This window comes from Falco naumanni, chromosome 7 (genome assembly GCF_017639655.2).
Source record: "Falco naumanni isolate bFalNau1 chromosome 7, bFalNau1.pat, whole genome shotgun sequence".
Lineage (NCBI taxonomy): Eukaryota > Metazoa > Chordata > Aves > Falconiformes > Falconidae > Falco > Falco naumanni.
In genome coordinates, this window is record NC_054060.1 from 62190266 (window position 1) to 62213278 (window position 23013).

Below are 23013 nucleotides of genomic sequence, written 5' to 3' on the forward strand. Positions count from 1 at the left end.
CATTCTCTCTTGGTCATCAGCACAATTCCAACACATCCATAGAGACATTCACAGTGCCGTCCCAAAGCCTGGAAAAGGGGCACCACCGAGGCAGCTTGCTGCAGCTCTCCATCCACCCTCGCGAGCTCACAGAAACTTCATCACTGATTTCTTGTGCATATCCCCCTAGATTCCCCCCCCCCCCCCCTCAATGGAAGATGTGCCCCGCACACCGTGCCCAGAGCCCACGCCGGGAGGAAGGGAGCGGAGCGGGGTTTCCGCAGTGACTGGGCAGGGCGGACCTGGGCGGCTGTCCCTGCCGGCCGCAGGCAGGGCGCTGGGAGCCGCTCCCTGCCTAGAGCACATGCTGAGGCGTGCAAGGCAGAGTCCTACCCTGACACGGTCCCTGCGAGCGCTCCCTAGGCACAGCGCGCTCGGGGACAGGGGGTGGGCGGGGGGGCAAACTCTTGCTGTGGCCGATGGGGACAATTCCCCACCGTGGGAAAGCCCCCCGTGGTCTTGGTTGTCTCGTTCGGGTGGGAGAAACCCCGCAATACAGCGGTCGAAATCTCTTCCCCTGGCGTGGCAATCTAAAGAAAACAAGCGAAACCACCAAAGGCTAAAGCGAAAATCCTCACCCCTCCACAGCGCACGCACAGTTGCTCCTCCAGCTGCTCAGGGCGTGGAGCATCTCGCATCTGGGGGGTGCTCGGGGCCCCCTCGCCACCGCTCCTCGGCGGCCCCACTCCGCCAGGCTCCGTGCGAGGGCAGCGCTGCCTCCTCGCAGCTCTTTTCCCTCCTTCCCCAATTCCTGGCGGACGGCTGAGCCCTCCTGCCCTAATCCTCCGACACCCCCCCCACCCCCGTCTTCTCTTGTGCCGGGCCGTTCCCGGCCAAGAGGGCCAGGGTGGGGCCAGGGACCGGGTGCCAGGGCAGGGCTCCCGCAGCCGCCGTGCCAGGGCGGGGGGGCCCAGGGGCACGCTGCCCCGCCTGGGGACCCGGGGGAAAGGGCTATGTGTGGCGGGGGTGCCCCGCTGCCTGGGGTGGGGAGCGGCGGGGTGAGCTGTGGGCTGACCCCCTCCTCCTCGTGGCACCGTTAGTATCAGCAATTAATGCAACGTCCGGCACATCTGGCTTCCTCAACGCCAGCAGGCTGCCGGCGCCGCAGCACGTTGGGTACACACGTACAAGTTCTATCGTTGCCCCGAAGCGCCTGTCATACACCCAAGCCAGAGGTGACTTCTGCGGAGGACTGCTGGAAGGTGGCGGCGGAGACAATTTGCAAAAAGTTGTTCTACAGAGAGAGAGTTAAAAACACAGACATGCCTGCGCGCACACACACACACACACACACACACGTGTGGGGTGCATACCTCCGGCAGCAGGTATGCATGAGTATATGTTTACGCATACAGTCATAGCCCTCAACCCTGTCGTCTCTAAGTGTTTCAAAAAGGAACTCAGCTTTTAAGTGGGTCCCCCCCGCCGCCCTCCCCTCCCCTTCCCTCGCCCTCCCCGTGGGCTCGGCCGGGGCCCAGGGCGGCTCTGGCAGCGGTGCCGCCAGGCCCGGGCCGCGCCGGCGCCGGGCAAAGGAGCTCCCGGCTCCCGGGTGGGGCCGGACACGGAGGCGACGGACGTGCGTGTGCCCGTGGGTGCGGAGCGGAGGGGCGGGCTGGGACCCGGCACCGCCGTATGATTTATCGTAGCCCCTTTCGGCGGCCGGCGGGGAGGGGGCGCGTTGCCCGCTGCCCCCTGGTTCGGTCTCAAAGCTTCCCCCATGCGGCCCGTCTGCCCCGTCGAGGGGCTGGGGGAGCTGCCGCCTGCCCTGGGCGCGCCCCCTCCGCGCCCCCGGGGCTGCGCGCAGGGCGCACGGCGGCGGGCCGGGGCCGGGCTCGGGGTCTCCGCGGCGCTGGCGGCCGGGCCCGCAGGCGCTCCCCCCGCGCCCGCCGGCAGTACGTGCGCTGGCGGCATGGCGACCTTTCCCCCTCGACCTTTCCCTGGGGGTAACCAAAGCTCCCTTTTATTTTCAATGTCACTTCGGAGTTTGCCTTTTGTTCCCCGCTACCTCTCGCTTCCAGGGATACGGGCGGCTCCCCGCTGGCTCGGGGAGGGGCGAGCGGTTGCAAAGATATCTCATTTAAAAACGACAATAGAGCCCTTTCGACCAGCCCGGGTAGTGCCCGAGCTTTATTTTCGGGCTGGGGGGAAGGGAATTGTTTGCTTTGCTTTTGTTTTCACAGCAAAACTCGAGGGCAAGTTACAGGAGGGCTGCGAGGCGCCCCGGCCCTTCCTCGTTGCCCCAGGGTGGCAGGCAGGGCCACCCAGCCGACGGCCGGCGCACACCCCATGCCCGCGGCCGCCTGGGCACCCGCGCAAACGGCGGGCGGGCGGCTCTGCCCGCGGCAGCCCCGCCGGCACTTGACTTGGGAGTGACCCGGCGCCGCGGTCATTGCCCCCAGGTCCTTCCCTGCCTCCCGCTCCGCTCCCCCGTCTGTGCCTTGGGCTGCGCTCCCCTCCGGGCTTCAATGGGAGGGATGCTGCAGCCGCCCCGTCGTGTCCTCGGCTGCTTTTCCTTGGCAAGGGTGCCGGCTGCAAGGTGAGGCGCTGCCGTCGCGCCGCCGCGGCGGAGGCTGCCGGCCGTTCACCGGGAGGGAGGCGGCGGGGCCTGGCCCCCGCGGGCCCTCGGGGCCGAGGCGACCCACAGCAGCCCCCGCTGGCCGCCGCGGGAACTGCAGCGCCGGGGCCGGCCGTGGGGGTGGCGCTGCCCTGGCCCTGCCGGCCCGCGGCTGCTGCTGCTGCTGCTGGTGGGTCGCACTAACCAGGACAAAAGCATGTAAATGAGGAAACAGAACGGGATTCTGCCCAGTCGTCCTCGCAGGAGACCGACGTGATAAGGTGGATATTGGTCCCTCTTTGCTGTGCGTTGCTCCGCATCTAGAGGGAAGGAGCAGCTTCTTTCAGTGGTGTTGCTGTTCTTCCTCAACACCCTCCCGTGGGCATAGCTCCAGCTCTGAGCAGGATTCTTCCCCTTCTCAGGGAAAGTATCTGAAATTCGCCCGTTCCTGGATCGAGAGGAGCTGTTTGATAATTTGTGTCTGCTCCAAGTGTTCGCTTTTGAGCAGTACAATCAAACAGTTTCAGGGTGTGCTCTTGAGAGTTCATGGTCACATACACAAAAGATTCTCACTCAAAACCCGCCTGTTGGGAACAACTCTGCCCCTTCCTCACCCTGAGCCTGCAGCCCGTGAGCACATCCCTTGAGGGCTGAGCTCAGCCCCCTGTCTGCAGGGGCTGCCTGGCTGCCCCATGCTCTTCTCTGAGTGTGGGGCGTGAATCTGCTGTGCCATCAGGGGCTGAAGCCCCCATGGCAGAGCTGAGACATGAGCTGGTAGGGCCAGGCTGACCCAACTGCCCACTGGGAGAGGCAGGTGGATTTGTTTATTTCTCACGTGAGCCTTAAAACCAACATTTCTCCTGAGTCTTAAAAAAAAAAATATCACGATTCACTCTGCCTTGATTTTCTTCTGTTCCTTTCCAGGGAGAGAAGACACAGAGGTTTCCTAGGCAAAGAGGACCATTTCAGAAGCCCAAGGGCAATTCTAGGGATGTTTCAGAAGTCGCCTTTTCACTTCATGGGAACCAGAGTCTCTGGGAAGATCATGCCCTCAGTCTGGCTAGTACAACTGGTAGGTCTAGCTAAAAGCTGACGTAAAAAGCTGCAGCACAAAGGAAGCCATTTGTAGGGAAACTCAACAATGAACTTTATTGGTCCTGCTACCAAACCCATTAACAAAGCTATACACTCTGCAGCATTGTTTCCAGGCCTGGGTTTTGTTAACCAGCTACTGACATATATATGGCCCAGGGCACTGATGTAACAGGTGCATTCCTCTTGCCAGGAAAGGGTTCAGTTCAGTTACCAGTTTCAGCTAGTTCGGTTTCTAGGTACCACTCTTTCAAGAGTTTCCTGCTGTAAACAGGGTCTCAGAAGTTCATTGTACAGTGGGATGTATGCATGGCGCACATGGCAGGGAAGCCCTGCTCAGGCCACAAGAGCTGTGTGCCAGGGAAGGAATTTCACTACCCTGACAACAGCTCTCACTGCCTCTGAAGTGATGGGCCAGACATCCTGGAGGCCAGATGAGGCTCCGTCAGCTGGATTGCCCTGCAATGCTGTATCTTTCAAAGAGTGCTGTAAAACCAGCATACGTGGCTCTCTCTCTCCAACACCAACAGCACCTGTATTGCCAGAGATTGCTATGGAAGCTAAGGTCCTCTATTTTGTGCAAGAAATGGAGACAGGCAATAGTGAATTACAACTGTTTGCAATACTGAATTACTACTAGGAGCAATGGGTGTCTGTGCTTTTCTGTTACTGCATGTACCCCACATCCTTGCTCACACGATTCTATGATTTTCACTCTCTGGCATTCATTCTGCCAAATATGTTTGTTTATATAAGCTGCAGAGAGCAAAGTGTGGGCTCTGCCAGGATGTTTTTCTTGCCAAGGAAGGTGAGGAAAAGGGTTCATCAAAATGTTTCTTCTCCCAAGAAGAACCGGTAACCTGGCAAAGAAAGGACCCAATTGGAAAGGGACTTTTTGCCCGCTCCTGCAGCAACGTAAAGAGCAGAGCTGCTCCTAAATGAGCTGCTCGTATTATAATCAGCTGATGTCCAAATCTTCCTCTGTTTCCCTTTGGACATGTAATTGAATTGAGCAGGGTTCTTTGGCTCTCATATTTCTAGGGAATGGGTATCACAGTTTCACTTGCAACTGAGTGCTGACCAGAATGCTTCACAGAAAAAACAAAAGATGGGCTCAGCCTTGCAGAACCTTTCGTCCTGCAGAAGAAAGAAGGTTCCTGCAGAACCTTTCCTTTAGGAAGAAGAAAAGAATAAGGTTTAGCTTGAGGTTCAGTTGGGTTGAAGGACCGAGAGTTGGAAAACAAAACCAAAGGCTATTTGTATTGTAAACTAAAAAAAAGATGCACCCAAGAAATTTTCAAAGGTCCAGAAGTATTTTGCCGTTGAATTAGAACAGTACTTTCTATTCAAATAAAAATCCTAAAACATGTGCTAAAACAAGTCCTTGCTAGCAACTCTATTTTCTGTTTCCTCAGACATTAGTCATTATTAGCATTCTAGTGCAGAAGAGTCTCCATGTAGCAGGACTATCTTCTAAATTACTTTGGATGATAGATATAATGAAGTTAAAAATTTCACTCATCTTTGCCCTGTCATAAATGAAAGCACATATTATACTCATTCAAAAAATAGCTAACCATAGAGTTAGGTTCAAGTTACATTTTCAATGTAGAAATGTTTATGCTGAAAAAGCCTAGATACTTTCTTGGAAGTAGTTTAATGATGTAAAATAGTCCATTAATGGATTTTGACTACTGTTCAGTTTTTAAAATAATGTCCCTTATAATTAGTTGTTTCATCATTCCTTTATGTGCCTTGCTTATTTCAAATTCCAGGGAAAGAAGACTGCTAAGCTGATATAATGAGATAATATCCTTCGCTGTCATAAGTAAGGCTATGAGATGGACTGCTACCCACATTGGTAATTATACATGCTCTATTTCCACAACTGGAACCAGAATGAATACTCCACAGCATTTTACTGTCTCTGAATAACATTAACTGAAAAAAACAAGTGAGTAACTTGTTTACATATTAGTATTGGAGGAAGCAACCTGAGTTGGCTGTCCTTGAGTCTGTGGAGTCAAACTCATTCAGTGAGCACTTAACACAGGACCAAGGAGGAAAGCCACTTTGACATCTGCGTGCAATACTTGCTGTGCTGGCTCTGCCACCCCACAGGGGTGCCAGCTTCGGGTTCTACATGCCCTGGGAAGCTGCCAGAAGGCAGGGAGAGCATCACAGATTTGTCCAGCTGTGAGACACAAACTTTATAGGTGAATGAACTTGACACTTCCACCCCATCTTTCCTGTAGGATCTCAAAACACTCCGTGAATATTAGAGGTCTTAGGGTGAAAGAAGGAAGCATTTTATGCCCATTTTAACATGGCATAAGAGGCAAAGATTTAGCTCATGGTCATATGGGAAACAGGGGGGTCCAATGCCATCAGCATGTCCTTCTAGAAACCTGTTTTGCCTAAGGAATGGAGGCAAATCCCCCACTGCCTACCCTGTTGCACCGCCCCGTCCAGCAGCACAGCTGGCACAGTTTGCTGTTGAGGCTGAGGCGGGATTGCACAGCCAGAGCAGCTCGATGCTGCAGGTAAATGAAGCCCCCAGTGGTCCCTGTGCCTGCACTGGCTACAGAGCCGCTAAAAAACAGGTCGAGAAGAAAAACGTCGGGGTGGCCCAGCAGCAACACAGTGGTTCCGTTCCTCCTTGTGGGGCTGCAAACAGGGCTGCAGGCTGTGCCACGGGAGCCTGTGCACTCTGCCATTGCCTCAGGCAGGGGGTCATCCTGCCACTTGGCCACCTGTGGCCCAGGACTCCCCCAGGGTGAGAAAGAAGGATTGCATTTAAATTCAGTGGGAAGAGTCTCTGGTACTTACAGCCTTTAAAGCTTGCACTGCAAAACCTATCAACGAGTACTTGCTTTTCATTATTGCGTTTTGGTGCTTTTTCAGTAAAAAAGCTTTGTCCTGAATGCAACCTGGAAATATCAAATGGAAATACATATTACATGAAGCAGGGGTTTCCAAACAGATCTTGCTTTGGGTATTGCTCGCTGCAGCAGCAACCCTTGCTGCTGGCAGGGCTGGCAGCTGACCAGGGCTCCTGACAGCAATGGTGGCTGCCAGCACCAACTTTGTACCAGCCGTACGCCTCGGCCTGTCCCACCTCCAGCTCCCTAGCCTCTCATCAACCCTCCCTCGGCCCTAGGATGCCAACCGTAAGCTTCCTAATCCTTCCTCAGCCACACAACTCCTCCTCCTACCCCGCTTTCAGCTGCTGGCCACCGCTGGCAGTGTACTGGCAAGAGCTGGCTTTGGTGGCAGAGGCTGTGGGACAGCTTGTGTGCAGGTACCAGCCTCACAGCTGAGCACCTTCCTACACAGCACAGAGCAGACTGAGTGCCTGCAAGCGCTATGCAGGCTGCGGGATCTTCATACCTAGGAAAATTGTCAATTACAGCAACCAAGTGCTTTGGAGAAAAGAAAAAAGGTGTCTGAAATGTTGTACCTCTGTGAAATTCTTGTTTCTGTAGAAACTTTTCAATGAATTTTGGATGCTCAGCTCTCTGTGGCCTGTTCCTTGCATGGCATAATGCTTTGCTGAATATGCAGCCCCTTGAATTGATGGGCTTCTCTACATTTTCCTTTTGTGACTAAGTCATTATGCATCCTGCATTTATCAAAAGTGGCTAGAAATGCAGGACTTTGCCTTTCCCTCAATCTGCATGTCATTCCTTCACAAAGCTTGAAAATATTTTTCCTCTGGTATTTATTCATTTTGCTGCGCTGTATATCCAATTAGCGTATTCTGCTGCAGATTCAGAAATGAGAACAGTTCCACCTCCCTTGCATGCAGCTCCATTTCTCTCCAGTTTCATTTCCCTCAGGGTCACTGTTAGGTGATGATATGCAGTAATGTCCCCAGTGAGGTGCTGTTTCCATTAACTTTCCCCTTCAGAGGTGGTCAGAGGTCTGAATTCTTATATGGTTTGTTTTCTTGGTGACTTAGAAAATAAGGTTCAGTTTTGATTCCTCTTCTACACAGAAATGTTTCGTTTTCAGGTATCTCTTCCTTTTCTAATAAGACAGCGTCTTTACCTCTGGTTTTAAAAGAAGAGTTATGCTTTAGTGGGTGATTTTTTAAATTGGCATTCAGTACTGTTTATATAAAAACGGTTATAAAAGGAGGAAGAAATCACATTGCAGAACACAGTATGCACATCCATACACCCCTATTAAGGAGACCACAGAAAATGCTGTCAGGCACATCTACGTGAAACACAGTGAGAAACCAAAAAAATACCTCCTCCTGTGGAGCACAAAATGTTTTCTGTAGATGGGTAAATGTATAAGCTCCATACTAAAATGATGCTGTGAATTCAGTAGAAGTAATCTTTGCTGAATCAAACATGATTTGACATCCACCGTGCTTGTGGTTATGCTATTTTGGCAACTGCCTTTGGGAGAGGCGAGGGGATGACAAACCAAGTACAGCAGGTTCCCATTCTTCCCTCAGTGAGGGGTCGTTTGGAAGTTTATATTCTTTTGAGCACTAAAATGGCTTTTTTTTTTTTTTTTTTTTTCCCCCTGAACCTGAAATTCTGACATGTGGGCACACTTCAGTGCCTTGCTGCACTTTAGCTTACAAGAGTGGTTATTCCCTTAAAGTTAATACTACTCAGTAGCCTTAGATCGGCTCTTCACGCCACTTGAGGCCCATGGTAGGGCTTTGCAAGAGAAGCCAGAGACAAATGGCCTTCTACTTCACCTTCATGGACCTTGAATAAATTCTTGTGGAAGTGGGTTTGGAGACAAATTAGGGCTAGCATTGCAGGGGAATCTGTGACCCAGAAGTTTGGAGGAGGGGGTTTAGACATGCAGTGACTGTTACTGGAAAATCAGAATTGTTGCTCATATATTCAAACCTATAAATAAGCATCAGAACTAGGGTGAATTTCAGTCACCAGGCCTTTTTCTTTCATCTACTTTTGTTGATCTTCCCATGTTTTCATTGTATATTTCCTGCAGTTATGTACATTCAACTAGGTAAAGAGACATTGGTAGCTATTATGCTGTAATTAAAGCTTGCAAGTTTAAAGCTGGATGAAACTGTATCATTTTCAGCAGAAAATGTATTTTTTTCTGAATTGGCATATTTTTCTCTTGAGCAAATCTGATTGAAACTCCTTAGGGGTGTTGGTTGCCTGCATTTTTCTCTGTCGTCCAGCTCCTTAGGTGGACGCCATCTCCAGCTGTATTGTTCATCACAGTCTGACGTTATCAGAAGTTGAATTTTCTCTCCCACAGATCTTCTTTTCTCTACTGCAATACGGAAGCAAAGCAAGTATCAAATGTCAAGGTTTTTTTTCAGAGACAGAAATTTCACCAGAACTCCCGATGTTTTGATAAATGGTCTAGATTCAGGAGAAGTATCAAATTCTTCTGAGAGAGAGAAATTTCACTTGGCAATCATCTCAAATTTAAATAAAAAACCCAACTGATCTGAATTCTTAGAATTGGTTTGAGTAACGAAAAGCCCATGAAAAAAACTAATAATGTGCTTTATTCTGGGGAGCAGAAAGCTGTGGAAAAAACCTCTCAAACTTTACATCTGAACATCAAATGTTTGGCAGAAGCCTGCTCTGTCACACAAGCTGAGTAGTTAACACAAACTTTTTCCTCCTGTATGAATAACTGATGTTTGTTTACGTAGTTTATCAGGATAAGAATGGAAAATCAGTCACACAGGATTAACTGGGACTTATTTAGCATCAGGAATGTTATGACTGCTTTCCAGGCACTGAAAGGTGTCTGACCTTCCTTTGCTAATCAGTGTCCACAGTCGTTACCTGTCAAAGAGGGGCTTAATCTTAGCTGTTGGAGGTTTTGTATCCAAAGCTCAGCATGGCTTAGATTCTTGCCCTGGAAGACATGCAGTTGGGGATGGATGTAGCTGCAAAACAGCTAGAATCAAATTTTAGGCAAACAGCTATAGATACTAGGCACTATCCGTCTGCATTTATACACACTCTTCTGACCTAGACTGCCAAACTTTTTTGAGCAGTACATTCTGACCAAGCCATGTTGTTCCATTGCATTAGACAGCCTTCAGATAATCGTTATGCTGAGCTGGCTTCATTATTCATTGCTGTTGTAGCAAGACTGAGGCATTGCCAAAGGCAGGAATCCTGCTTCTCCCAGCTGGGCAATGGCCCTTGTTTCCCAGGCAGGTCACCTGTGATACAGCCCCGGAGGATGTGGTGGCATCCCAAGGTTCAGTTAGAAAATGTGCATGCCACTGCTCTAGCAGGCAAGGATGTGGGTCTTGTCTCTACTGGTTTAAAAATAATTAAATAAAAGTGTTTTCTTTTTTTGCCATTGTTCCCTCCATGCATATGTGTTTCCTTCAGTGTTTTTTATAGTATTATTGAATTTTATTTTAAAAGATGCTCTTCCAAAATGCTTAGTCTTCATCAGGGAATCAGGATGCCTCTAGCATTTTGGTCTTTTATTGAAAAAGAAAATCAGGTGTCTCCATATGAGACATACATATTATCCTTTTATTTGGGGAAATAGACCATTCTGTACCAACACTTTTAAACAGAGCATTGTGGAATACTTTGGATAAAACAACCCATAGCCACACTATAAACTGTCACAATCCATCTGCCAGCTTAAATTTACTATTGCAGTATAAAGCTTCTTTGTTTCTTGTTTTCAAGTCAACAGCTCCAGAGGTGCATAGGTAAACACCTTCTCCTCTCTTTTTTCTGGAGGAGATGTTTTCCACCAAGTTTTACAGTGGGCATTATTCTTTTTACACTATAGTGTCTCTCTTTGGATCAGTTATCTAAATGAATTCTAGGTAAAGCTCTTCACTTTCAAACCTCCCTGTCTTTATGTGCACAAGTGACTTCTGCTGATCTCACAGAGTTGTGTACACATAGAGAATGAGTAGAGACCTGGTAGCGGCCACCATTGCAAGTGACAACGTGGTAATTGTTTTAGCTTCTTTAACTTTAAATGCAATGTGTCGAATCGTTATTAAATTTCTTCTCTCTGTGATTGCCTCTTCCTTTACTATTGCTAAGCCTCCTCCTTCCCTTGCCATCTACCTGCATTTTCCCTCCTGGTTTGATGCCAGAGAGCTGAGGAGATCAAGTCATAGCCCAGGAGAAAACAGTTTTGTGACCATGAAGGTCACACAGTTGCAAAGTATGTTCCTATTACAAATCCAGCTGCATGTCCACTTGCTGTAAGAAACCCATGGAACTGAGGAACTAGGGAGAAAAGGAGTCAAAGAGTGAGTGGCATGTATGAGTAACAGCCTTTTTAGAAGGACAGATTTCTTTTGGCTGCTCAATGGCTGCATGAGTTGCTGAAAGGACCTCTAAATGGTCTGGAAAGTAGAAAGTACGGATATTTTTCTCCAGGCATTTGTGCGGTGGAAGTGACATTCTGTGCCAGGAGGGCTCCACGTGCCAAGACAGGCTGGAGAGGGGAGGGAGGATTGCAAGCTGTGTCTCCATGGCATCCACTGCTCCCCAGTGTAGTTACACCTGATGGCCTCGGGTGAGGTGCCTGTTACTTGTGTCCATTCACCTTTACTCCAACTCAGCTGTCCTCAGCCTGGAAAACTGGGTCATAAATGGCTTTCGCTCCCACACAGCTGAAAGGCATGTGGCAAGGTGAGGAGATGCTATGGCTGACCCCCGCCAGCAGCCTGGTGAAATACAGCTTGCAACAAACAGAGGCGGCTGTGGGGATGTAGGGGAGGATGCTCCTTTTGCTTGTTGTTTGTGGAGCCAAGGTTTTTGTAGGGCACTGGGAGAAAAATGTGCCTTTTCCATTGTTCTGGGACTTGACTTGATGTGACTGAAGCTTTCCCTGAGTGTTTGATTCCAACACACACACACACACACACACACACACAAATAAATTAAACTCCAGTATCCACCTACCGAGGAACATGCAAGCTTTATACTTCAAATAATCTACATTCCCATGTTTCAGGGTTAGTTTCTTTCTGGTAATAATGTCTTTAAAATTCATTCCTGCCATATGTAATTTCTTTTCCACATCATGTGCTTCATTTTTCTCTTCAGAAAAAGGCAGGTTTCCTTACTCTCCATCTATGTACATAGCAGAGTCAAAGGGCTGGAGTCTGAAGGGTATGTGGCTGGAATATAACTATTGACTTCAGTAGTTACTCCAGGAGTACTTGAGAGAAAAGTCAGGGACAAGTTATTTTTAACAAAGCAAAGCCTATTGTCACAATTGTTAAACCTTTGTGGCACAATATAGGATGACAGACAATGTTCATTTTAAAAAAGTACTCTTTCATTGTTTGCAACCTCCTGCTAGGTGTGAACTTTGATATTTTGTTGGATTTCTCCTTCTCATCACCCAGTTTTGCAATTCTTTTCTCCAATAGCCCAGACTAAGAAACTCTTTAATCACTGCATCTGGTAGCTCCAATGGTCTCTTGTGACTGCCTAATTTATTTGTGTACTTCTAGATGAATCATGAGTAAGAGAAAACAAACTTGAACTCTGCCATTTCCACTTGCTCAAATATATAATTTTAATGAGCAGTAAATTTGCTGGAAAATGCAGTACCAGTTTTCTTGATATTATCCATGTGTGAATTGCACAAAATAACAGGGCTAGGCAGACAACTTGACTGAATTGTCTCCTTTTTAATTGGAGTAGAGAACCAAAATTCCTGAGGGGATCTGAACGAGCTTACTAGCCTCAAAGGCTAGTGTCTCCACCTCATCATGCTTGTTAGCCACCACCTCACTTCTTCATTGGCCTCCTGAGAGGCTGTTGCTCTGATGAAGCTGATAAGCTGGCTGGAGCAGGGTGTCGTGGTTTCACCCTGGCTGGCAACCAAGCCCCACGCAGCCGCTTGCTCACTCCCCCCCACCCAGGGGGATGGGGAGGAGGATCGGAAAGGAATGTAAAACTCAAGGGTTCAGGTAACAATTTAATAGGTAAAGCAAAAGCCTCACACGTAAGCAACGCAAAGCAAGGAATACATTCACCACTTCCCACGGGCAGGCAGGTGTTCGGCCATCCCCAGGGAAGCAGGGCTCCGTCACGCGTAACGGTTACTCAGGAAGACAAACACCATAATGCCAAATGTCCCCCCTTCCTTCTTCTTCCCCCAGTTTACATACCCAGCATGACGCCATACGGTATGGCACAGCCCTTTGGCTAGTTCAGGTCACCTGTCCTGGCTGTGTCCCCTCCCAACGCCCCGTGCCCCTCCAGCCCTCTGGCTGGCAGGGCCCAAGGAACCAAAAAGTCCTTGACTTAGTACAAACGTTACTCAGCAACAACTAAAAACATCAGTGTGCTATCAGCATTGTGCTCACATCAGAGCCAAAACACAGCACTGTACTAACTACTAAGAAGAAAACTAACTCTGTCTCGGCTGAAACCAGGACACAGGGGCAGCCAGAACCCAGTGCAGCAGACCCTCCATCAGACAGCATGATCACCATCATCCGTGTCTGACTCGGCTGTGTGGTTTACACCCAGTAGTGTAGCTCCAACAGTGGAGGACTGATTCTTCCTTTTCCAATGCTTTATCTTGTCTTGTATGGGTTTTTCATTGCTTCTCCTGAGGGTTTGCCCCCCTTCAATTTTTCCAATGTTAAAACTACTTTTTTCTTTCTACACAAGCTGCTGCTTTTATTCACACATGTAAATTATTCCATCACTTCTAGCCATGAGTACTCTGACACACTTCTATGCTACACATGTCCTGTTTTGCCCTGTTTTACACACCTACATTGTAAGGAGTTGACTCACCCTAGGAATACTTGCCTGCTTGCATGACCTACAAAAAGCAGTCTATATAGCTGTCTCTGAGCAGAAACCTGCATATAGGTATCTCCAGGTAGGTGTATGGAATCTAGGGGTTTTTTGTCATCACCAGCATCCTTGCACAATGATTGGTGGTGGGCCACAGTAGCGTTTTGAAATTCTCTTTCTCAGAGCTAAACTGCCCGAGGACCCAAATGCTAGCCCCTCGGTCCTTTCTCCCTGCTCATCTCTGCCTCTTTGCTCACGATTGAAACTCACTGCCTTTACTCACATGCCTTTATTCAAAGCTTCCTTACCTCCTTTTTTCCCCCTCCATCTAATAGCAATGTAGCTTTGAAATTATATTAACTGGTGTGGTATATTGCTGTGAAAACTCACATCTATCCTCCCCACTCTTCTTACCTCTTCTTTGAAATGAGAATGCAAACCTAAAAAATAAGATTCCTTTCCTGAGTTTTTACTTCTTAATTAGCACATTTTTTCCTAGCTTAGATGGCCCTCCCGCTGTTCACAACATCAGTTAGACAGTTGCAGCATTTCATTAGTCATATAGCATAAGAAGTATTTGTTGAACAGCAAGTTTCAGTGAGTACTTTCTGTCCAGTGTTAATGTTTTCAGCATCAAGGAGGACAATATGATTCATCATGCCCATAGAATAGCCTTCTTCTGGGCTTTCCTTCCTCCCTCCAGATTCTGCACCTTCTATATTTCCTAGTTCAATCTTGTGTTTTTATTTCTATCTCCCCAGACTCCTTTAGTCCTTTCACATTATACATCCGTATAAAATGATGTCCCCAGTGAAGGATGGGAACATTTCCCAAGGAAGAATCACCTGCAAATGCCATCAGTGTGTTTCTAATCTTCTTTTTTTCTAATCACGCTAAAGATATTAAATAAAATCAGAGCTAGCTTCGGTCTCTGTAAGAACCCTCTAGGCACCTTCCCCAGCTTGTCACATTAGTGCTTATCATTTCAGTCCAACAGCTAATTTATAACTCATGTGTTAGTGCTCTTGAAGAAAATTACTGTAACAAAACACAATTCTAGACCTTTTGGAAGCCAGGATGATATTTGTTTTAAAGAAAACTGACTGCTGTCTCTCATGCTCCTTCTCCCACAGATTTCACTTGCTCTTGTTCTCACACCCACATACTGGCAAGAACAACGGTGCATGTGTCCCCAGGATCAATTTTGTGTGACTGGGAAGATAAAGAAGACTGGCTATTGAGTCCTCACTACATCTCTTGGGATCCTCTTCATCGGTGACAGCAGGCAGGATTTCGGATAGGCCTTTTACACCTTTTAGGGGTCAAGCTTATTATGATATGGTCCCTTGACTCCAAACCTTGCTTACTTCATCTTGCATAAACATAAGGTTGATGTCTGTTGTCTTTGGGTATCTTTAAGGCTACAGTCCACCTTCACGTCAGGCAAAAGGAAGGACCTGTGTTGTGTACCATAACTTTTTTACCCCACTCTCCTGCCATTGGAGGTCTGTCCTATGGCTGTCAAATCTTCATGTCAAAAATCCTCACTCCTCAAGGGTTACCAGTCTGACTGCAGCTGATAATGTCCTTGGTGATCAATGCAGGTACCTTAAGGATTGTTATCTAAGTGGCCTGTCGGGAATTTTCAAAGTTGCCTCAAGTAGTCATTCAAGGGATTTCCATTTATTTCTTGCATTGTGGGCTTATTTATGGGCTTTGGTTTATGAATAACCCGCTTCCTTTTATGGAGCTGGTAAAAAAATGCTAAATATGGTTTGTTTATTCCTGATGGATTTTTAAAGATCTCAGCCTGAATACTCAGTTATCTCAGACTCTAAGTTAATGTGGCACATTAGCAAAGCACTCAGAGAAGGTCCCATCCTGTGCATTCGATTTTGGTAGAGTGACTGAAGCATACTCTAAAGATGGGACAAATAAGTTCCATATCTCAATGGTGTTAGAGTTTCAGTCTGTTGAGCTGAATCAATTACAAATGGAGGGTCATTCAAAGACAGCAAAACATTTAAACTGTAATTTCTCATTTTGCAACAATGAGTCAAATAGCACTGCACAAGCTCATCTTCTGCATGTTTTTGTTCAATGTCTATGGTTTTTAGCATTGGTGGTGTTAACCATGAACACGCAAACCCAATACACATGTTACATATTTATTCAATTTCAAGGTCAAGATTCCCTGAGAGGATGGAGATATACAAATAACTTACATTTGATATGGCTGGGTATTCAAGCAGCACTGCTATTGTAAGTGATAACAAAAGATAAAATGTAAGTCTGATACTTAAAGCCAGAACATGTTGTTTTTCACATCTTTTGTAATAATATGAAGGAATAGAAATTTTATGTTTCTTGAAAAAAATCTTTATTTCTCTGTATGTTTAGTTCATGATGTTGGCTTTACAAAATGATTCAAGCAGCCTTTGCAATAAAAGGTAATATTCCTACAGTATTAAATACTATTTCTTGCCGTACATTGGTATCCAGAGGTCATTGCTTTCTTGTCAGAGAGAAATCTGAAGTACTGTTTGTTGTGTTTAATTATAAGATCCTTATGTTTCAGTAAAAAATTCTGACCTCACTTAGGTGCTGGTTTAGGGCTCTTTTTGTAAAAATGTCTGTTTGGGGGTTACCACTGCCATTTTGTTCATTCTGTGTGTATGCATTGGCATCTCTAGTTTGGACTGTAAAACTTGAAGTCTGGTACATGTTGATGAACATTGGTGTGCACATGCACTTCTAATTTCTTTGTCTTCTGCTAAGTTTAGAATTTCATAGACAAGCTAAGATAATCTGTACTAGAAAGATATTGTCCTTTTTTTTTTTTTTTTTTGTTCTATCACCTAATCGTAAGCGTTACTTGAAACCATTATATAACATTAACTATTTTAAAGGATGTTTGCATCATTTCCTCCATTAAGGGCTGCATTATGGCCTCAAGTAAAACCCTTTCTAAGGGAGGGGATCAAGACACGTTCATGGGGCTGCAGTGCTCATGCAGCCATGGTGGATGCCATTATACTGGCCTCATATTGCTCCCAAGCGTGCTGGGAAAAACAGTCATCAGTGGAATTTCATCCAGGTTCGTGTTCAAAACCTAGCACAATGCATCGGAAACAAAGGTTCCCAAAATCTTAGGGCTCAATTCCTACCCTGTTCAGCGCGGAAGGTTAAAGAAGGAGCCAGTTTTTCTCCTAATCCTTTTCCTTCACCTGTACTTCCAAGAAATACATTTGTTGAGAGTTCAAAGGCCAGCCAGCCTGCGCAGCACCTGGAGGGTGCAGGGGAGACATGGTGGGGCAAATCCTGCGGGAGGGTGCCAGGGGTCGGAGCAGCCTGCACAGTGGAGCGGGCACACAGGGCGAAGGGGCAGAAGGTGAATGTCAGGAGAGGAGGGAAAAAGAAAGAAAGGAAATCAGAAAGGAAGGAATGGACAGCACGTGTCCTGATACCAACCTGCTCTCCAGCACCCCAAAAGCAAAACACTGGCTGCTCCTGCCCCAGGGGGCTCTGCCTTCTGCTCCTGCTTCCCGCCCAGATCAAAGGTCTCTGCTCTCATCTTCAAATCACGTTTCAGGGACAGGTCCAAACACCACCAAGATGGTTTCTGCTTCTGTGCTGCTGATTGCCCGGCTGGATTTCAATCAGATCTTGACTGCTTAGTGGGAACTGTCACTGGGAGAAGGAGCCATCGGTTCTGCAAGGAGCGCCCTGAGGCTGCAGAGCTTGGTCTTGCAAGCAGCAAAGAGCTGACTACAGACCTTAATACACTGGGAGCTTGATGCCAAGTGTCGTTCATCAAGTTGGTGCGTTTATTTCAGCCTGCTGTAGGCAGCCGCACACTTGTCTCAAGTCCAGCTACAGTCTGCCACAGGAGAGGAAAAGATAATGAGTTTCCTTACCCACTTCCCCAACCCCAAGCCCCATATTGCTTTTTCCATTATCTGGAATAAAGAATTCAGACTCTCAGCATCATCCTAACATGAGCCCTCTGATACCTGGAGTTTTGCAGAGACCCCAAGGTCTCTTTAAATGTATAATTGTCTCAGTTCAGTCTTCTTTTATCTTCTTAAGGCAAGGTTCTTACTCTCACACCTGCAAAGGACAGAAAGCTTAACAGAACATGTAAGGCTGAAAGAGTAACAGGCAGAAAAGGAGCTGAGGATTTCCTATTTTTAACAAGTTCATCTTCTGAAGGCAGCTTAGAGATTTTGGAGAGACTGATCCTAAATTTTTGGACTTTTGGTGTTGGCAGTGGCACAAATGTCCAGGGTTCTTTTCTGAAAGGTAAATTACCCATACAAGGGAAGTTAGCTTGTTAACCAAAATATGACTTATTTTGCTAGTCTCTGACAGGATCGCACCTCAAACTTCTGTTGTTCAGGAAGATTTCTCATAATATAAAACCTTCAAGCAGCAGGCAAAAGAAGATAATCAGGGTAAAATAGAAGATAATCAGGGTAAAATAAAGAACAATGAGAATCAAATCTGTGTCCAGTCAGAATGGACAGTATGGAAAGAAATAATTTCAAAGCAATGAGCCTAATCAAATTATGCCCTTGTTCAGTTCGTGTTTTATAACCTGAAAAATTCTAGGGAAATCCAGTTCATTCTACTGAGCATTACAAACCCCACCAAATATTAAAGCAAATCCATGGAAACCCTTGCATATAGTCCAGTGAGATCTTAACCACAGGCTGCCTGATTTTTTATTGAGGTATGTTAGTGAAACAGGTACACAGATGGTAGGCAATTTCAGGGAAAATTGTTTTTGTTTTTTGTTTTTTTTTCTCTGAGCTTTGCAGCAGTAGCAGAGCAGGTTCCATAAATCCTTTTTGCGTTTAGCTCCAGCTTTATTCATTTTGCTCTGATCCCTGATTCCACCACAGCAAGACTTACGTCAGGTGGTTTCAGATCCCAATGTCAATGGTTTGTCCCCTAGGGCAAACAGAGGGTATGAGTCCTCAAGGTCCTCAAGTCTCTTCTCTACTCTGTGCAGGGAAAATCATTCCATCTTCTTGCTTCTTTTTCCAAGCACTCAGGAAAAACCCAGCTTGGCTTCAAATCTTTTGCTGCCAGTTTTCCAGGAAAGAAATTAGAGAAGGAAAATAAACCTTGTGAGCCTTTGAGCCTGGGAAACTGGACCTTTTCAGATCTGGATATCTGGCTGGAAGAAGTTCTGAGCAGGTGTCAGGTGGCCTAATTTAGTTGTCAAGCCAGACAGAGATGAAAAGGAACTCAGGGGTGTCACACAGGAAGCAGAGATAACCCTGCTCCTGCTCAGCCCCATGGGAAGGAATAGAAATTCTATCCCAGATCCAAGCAGTCCTTTCAAGATTTTCAGACCACAAAGGTGTGACTATTTGTACCGGTTTTGGCTGGGATAGAGTTACATTTCTTCTTAGTAGCTTGTATGGGGCTATGCTTTGGATCTGTGATGAAAACAGTGTTGATCACATCGGGATGCTTCAGTCACTGCCAAGCAGTGCTCGTGCAGCGCATAAGCCTTTTCTGCTGCTCACCCCACCCCAGCAGTGAGCAGGCTGGGGCTGCACAAGAAACTGGGAGGGGACACAGCTGGGACATCTGGCCCCAGCTGACCAAAGAGGTATCCCACACCATATGATGTCATGCTCAACAATAAAACTGGGGAGGTGGGGGTAGAGGTTGGCCAGGGCTGCCACCGCTCAGGGTCTGGCTGGGCACCAGTCATTTGATGGTGAGCAACTGGGATTTTTGCATCACTTGTTTTTCTGGGTGTTGCCTCTTTTCCTCCTTACTGTAGGGTTTGGTTTTTTTTTAATTTTAACCTGTCTTTAACTCAACCACAAGTTTTCTCACTTTTAGCCTTGCAATTCTCTCCCTCATCCCACTGGTTGGAGCAATCAGTGAGTGACTGTATGGTGCTCAGCTGCCTTCTGGGCTTTAAACCACAACATTAGTGAAGTCACTTCAATGACTTAGAAAAAATGGTCTAAACAAAGATACTGACTAAAGACATTAAATGTAAGCATCTTACACAGCACAATGCTCAATTTAGCATCAAAGACTCAGCACTGACTCAGGGAGGGTATCTTGGGTTTGGTCAGTCAGTGATCTCGTATGATATCCATTGATCTTCAGTGGTGCATTGCTTTTCCTATTCCTATAAACACTTACAAAGTACAGGAATGTGAAAAACCATCTCCAGAGTCTTCCAAACGGGAAACAGAGCCAGAGCCCATGTTTCATTTTCCTCTCATCGAGAATGAACACCTGCTCCAATAGATCTATTCTCTTATTTCAACAAGCTGCCAATAAAGGGCAGGTCTGGCAGTGGGAGCATTAACATCTATTAATGCAGCAACTGACAAAGGAGACTTGCTGCCTTTGGTACAGTGATGTGTGTCCTTGGCATTTACCAGTCTCTGGCAAATCTTTCCCTTTTGCCATTGGCATGCAGCACTGTTGATGTGGCCACACTCTTGTTTCCATCCACCAGCTGCCTGCAGGGCTAGGATTCTTGCATGGGAAGCAAGGAAGGGAATTTGAAAGGATAGGAGAAAATAAAATGTTGCTTGCAGAAATTTATTATGGACTCCTGGTCCCTGGCTCACGCAGGAACAAATCCTAAATCATAATTCTAATGAGTTTTAGTAGGGGAACAGAGTGGGTTCAAGGTTACTATCTCTGAAAAACTGAATTGTATTTTCTAGTAGTATATCCCTACTGCAATTCTTGCTAAACTTACATATTCAAAGAAAGAAAGAAAGAAAGAAAGGATTACTGCCAGTGCTCTCAGACAGAGAATAGCTATTCAAGCATAGAAGTGTCCCCTCTTGGGGGTGTTTCTGTTCCCAGGGTGAAAATCCAGGGTCTTTTTGAGAGATCAATACGAACCACCCATGAGCTGCAGGTTCCTTTCCTTCTCCTTAGGAAACATTCAAGAAAAGCTAGTCAGAAGTTCAGAAATAATTTATTTCTTTTTGAAAATGTTCATTCCTTAAAACCAGAAGTTTTCACAAAGACATTTTGTCTTCAGTCAGCTTTTGGCAGAAGCATTCTCAGCCCATTCTTCTCCCAGGAGCAGATTTTTATCCAGAGCCATGGTGCCTGAAACCAATTGCTTTGTTGTCTCTTTTTTACACAAAAGGAGACTCTGATTTGGAAGATGTAATCTTCCTTTTGCAGAGATTCCCTGCAATACTATGCTCCAGAACCATCCTCTCCTGTGTGGAGCGTTGAGAGGCTGAGCAGTTCTGCCGTGTGAGGAAGAGGATGTCCATGCTCTGAGGTACCAGGTAGCTTCTCACATTTGACGTGTACTTCTTCGCTTTGTTCTCCCCATGTGGTACCTTGGCATCCCTGGGAGGCAGCTGCTCAGAGATATCTTCCTGAGTGTCACCTCTGCCACCCAACACCAGCATCAGCTTGTGCTGAAGCTAACTGGCACTGGAGGACTGACAGACTCTGTGTTCCCTGTCCTTACCACCCCCAGCAAACTGCTCAGCCCCTGCTATACAGATCAGTCCAAGGCATAGCTAACCTTACATCTGCTCCTCAACCTGGCTTGACATTTTGAAACCCGCCTGTGTTATTCATCAAAATGACAACGCAGAAATATCTTTTCCCCACTGAAAACTCTAAGTTAAAAGCCATCACAGCTGCTGCAGAGGCTTCACCAAAAGCCGTATCAGCAGTTTCTGTTTTAAAAACATTTTTTTTTTACCCAGTCACACTGATGCAGCTGCAGTTTTCGGCAGAGCCCTCTCGGTGGCTGATTTGCCGTTTTCTCTCACTTTCCATTAAAAAACATCTCTCACATCCATTAAAAAACAGGGCTTTCAACACCTCAAGACTTAGTTTTTGAAACTCTGAAAGTGAAGGTTAAATATATCACAGCATCTGGCAAAGCTCTGTTAGAGCCAAGGTCAAGTATTTTGCATTTTTAGATGGAGGAAAGTCTTTGTTCTACTGCATTCCAAATGCCAGCTGAAATTGCCAAAAGTTACCTGAAACTTGCCTTATTAGTAACACACTGTGCGTACCTCAGTGCTAATGGGTACCACCTGATGAATCTGAATTGGTCCGCCAAAGGCGATGGCAGTGGGTCCAAACATCTCGTGGTCATGAAGGCAACCAGGAGCCGGTTGGTTTCATAAATAGACAGGAGCCAGTAGGTTTCACAAATGGCACCGCCAGAAAACACCATGGGAGGCAAAGACTTGCTGGAGTTTGTGCTGCTTTGCCAAAGTGCTTTCCTCTCTCTAGACACTCGCCTCCACTCCCCCCAGGAGCCACCTTACTCAGCTCCTCCCATCTGAAGTCCAGGTTCCTTCAGAAACAGGGACAACTGTGCAGTAGCTCAGTTGTCAAAATTGCTCAAAATGTAGAAAAAGAAAAGAGTTTGCTCTCATAAACATAGTGGTAAGAGGGTGTCCCTTGCTGATTTGAGACCTTCTTTAACGGTCTGGGTTGGGCAGGAGCAGGTGGCCAGGCTGGTCCCCGCAGGGCGCTGCAAAGGGAGCTGGCAGCAGACCAGGGAAGGCTGGTTCCATGCCCTGGGAAGTGTTGTAGTCCCTCGGCAAGGCTTTGAGAAAACCTTGTGGAAGAGGGAAGAAAATGACCTCTTAGGACTCCTAGTGATGCAGTAGGAGAAAGGAAGAGAACATATCATCAGGTTAAAGATTTTGTTCTTTTTTTCATGCACCCCTGTGCTGTTTCCTTGGTTGTTGTCTTCTGTGAGTGCTGTTCCCCCACATCTCAGAAACAAGTGGTGGGTGAAAAGGATATTCTTCTCCAGCTGCCCTTGATATCAAAGCAGAGATGAGTACTTTCTAAGGTAAAAGATACAAACACTGATTATCTAACACCTCTGCTTGACATCTGGCTTCTGCATCCATATCTATGAAAAGATACAACCTTTTCCCTATTCATTTCAGTCAGTGTCTGCACTAGTGGATGTGGTAGGATGAAAGTAGTTTTGTGGGGGTTTCTGCAACCCAGTGCATGTAATTTAACAATAAAAAATTGAAACAAAAATCTAATTTAAAAAATCACCAATAATGAGAAGACATCAATGACACTGTCCTATCTCTTCATTATTATAGCCCGTATCCAAACCAGTAATACGAAGTGGTCTGAACAAAGAAAGATGAAGATCAGTGATTGGAACATGTACTGCATCTTCTTCTCTCCGGTGGCTCTACTGGATTTCTGTTAATCTAGACATATCTAGTCATTTGTCTGAAGGTATCTCTGACAAAACTCCTGCTGTAAGGGCTTTCCCAGAGCAGAATCTCAGCTGATACAAGATTGTGAGAATATAAGAACTTCAGTGCTAAGTCAGATCAAAGGTCCACCTAGCCAATACCTTATAACAGCCAACAGTGGGTATCTGGAGGAGAGCAAGAGGGTAGAGAAAAACATAGAGTGATGCTTCTCCAAAATTACCTTCCAATCTCCAGCAACTCTGGCTCAGAGATTTCATGAGCCAGACAAGGTATTGAATCTTTGATGAGTTTCTGTTACTTGAACTTTTCTAGTCTTTCCCTGAATTCA